Below are 2,164 nucleotides of genomic sequence, written 5' to 3'. Positions count from 1 at the left end.
ATGGTTGACAGACAGTATGTCAGCCCTGTGTGAATCAAAATAATAGTAATAGCTTGTAAAAAGGGCCTTTGGACCACTAGTTATATGCTCATGTTGTTTTTCTGCAAGTACCAAGACGACAGGGCAAAATTGAACAGGCCAGGTATGAGTTTGCTGCAGCTCTATGCAGTCTGAAGTCTGATTAGATAGGCATCCATCCATGGCACTTCAATATGCCACAAAGCAGACTATGTGCCCAAAGGTAGAATCTTCCTATAAGAAGGAATATAAATGAAAAACAACCGATACTGTCTCACCGACTACATTTCTACAGTGTGTAGAATCCAGTGGACAAGTTCTCCATTTAAAGCCATTGAAAGTTATTCCATGAGACTCGTAGCTACATAAAAGGACTATTTCTGTGAGTAAAGCATCTGTGAAAGATGTGTTTGTGCTCAGTGGAGAGAGTTTGTGTTTGATGATTGTGCACTCTGAAGCTGTTAAAACAGGTCTTACTTGGGTCCAGCATTTTGCGCATCTTTTTGATCATCGCAATGGCGCTTTAATTGCTTTCCAAAGCCTTAGAGAAAGAGAGAGAAAGAGAATAAGGTAAAATAAGAGAATTCCTGGGTCTACGCTGCCTCGCTGCGGATCGTATTCCACTCCTCGTAAATTTAACACAAAACCAAACACAAAACACACTTCCTTTTCATATTTCCACCCAATTACTGACCTTGGTTGTTACACTTCATAAAAATTGTTTTTATCGCCACAGTCTGTGCAGTTCACAAGCAGGTTTTCTCATATGCTGAACCACAGGGCACTGAGCCCAATTATTCAACAGACTTCCCACGTTTTTGTTGGAAAGCCTAGTCTGGTTTAGCAGTATATTAATTTTCAAGATCGGTTTGTGGTGAAAAGATGAAATGAATTTGAGGGTGGTGAGGGTTTTTTTTTTTTTGTTTCTTTTTTCTCTTTCTTGTGAAAATGTATTCTGTGTCATAAAAGCAGTCAGAGCCACTATCTCTAGGTCACGAGGAGAGGTTGAGGGAATTTTTATACAGGCAATATTACGTTGCCACTTCTTGAACTGTCCTTATTCAGTGATTAATTAGATTCTGGCCTTGAGATCTGCTGCTCCAGCACTTTCTTCAATTCTCTCTCTTACTTTTTCCCTCTTCTTCAAACCTCCAGCATCCCCTCCAATCCTTAACATCGACTTTGAAGCGTGTGCTGCATGTACCCCTCTATGAGACCACACCTCCATATCTGTATAAAAGCGTTCCCCAAGCACCTCCCGCTTGTCCTTGGCCTTTTTAGGACATCCTGGAGGCAGATCCATTTCCCATCTCAATGATTTATATGGATCTTCATTGCAGAACACGTTCCCTCAACGCACTGGACCCGAAGTAAAGTCGTTTTGCGAAGGACAATGATGACAAGATGCAAAAAAGTTCAATGGAAGAGATTTGCTGCTGTTTTTCCTCAATTTTGGCTTATTGACATGTTATTTGTTTGTCAGTGTTGCTAAAGAAAATCACACGTATCAAACTCCTTGTATTTCAAAATAACACAGGTTACATCTATTTTTTCGTTTACCTACATAAACCTATGCTAAGCATATTTAGTTGTGTAATTTCTACCAGTGTTAGGAGCTTTCAAACCTGCAGCTATTTTGTTAGTTGGATTTATTTTTACTCCCCTGTCTAATATTTTGCCTCAATTAACATCACTGAAATTCAGCAGTTCTGCAAGGAATCCCCAAGTCCAGACTTGTTAGGTTAAGCTCTGTGGGGTTCCTATTCACAAGACTTGGAGAGTTCTGGGCCACCCGGACATCCAGTCTTCCTCTCTTCATCTCTCTCTTTCTTTCTCTTATGTCCCACGTTGACTCCCACCTTCAGCAGAAAGAGCCAGGTGGAGTTGAGTTAATTGAGCTGGGAGTCCCTGCTGGAAGAGAGGCTTTCCTCCAGAGAAGGTCTACGTCACTTCCTCTCACCTCTCTCCATGAACACGCACAGACCACCGTGATAATTCCTTTCTTCTTCAATGCACATTTGTACAGACCCTGACAGCAATAAGATGGATTATGAACTTGCCAGGCGACTCAAGCAATTGTGTATATGTCTAATTGCTGTCTAAAAATATGTTGACTAAAAATAGTTATGAAAGGAATGAGTCAAGC

This window comes from Silurus aristotelis, assembly GCF_946808225.1.
Source record: "Silurus aristotelis genome assembly, chromosome: 5".
In the NCBI taxonomy this organism is placed as follows: Eukaryota; Metazoa; Chordata; class Actinopteri; order Siluriformes; family Siluridae; genus Silurus; species Silurus aristotelis.
Note: the sequence above shows the minus strand (reverse complement) of the source record.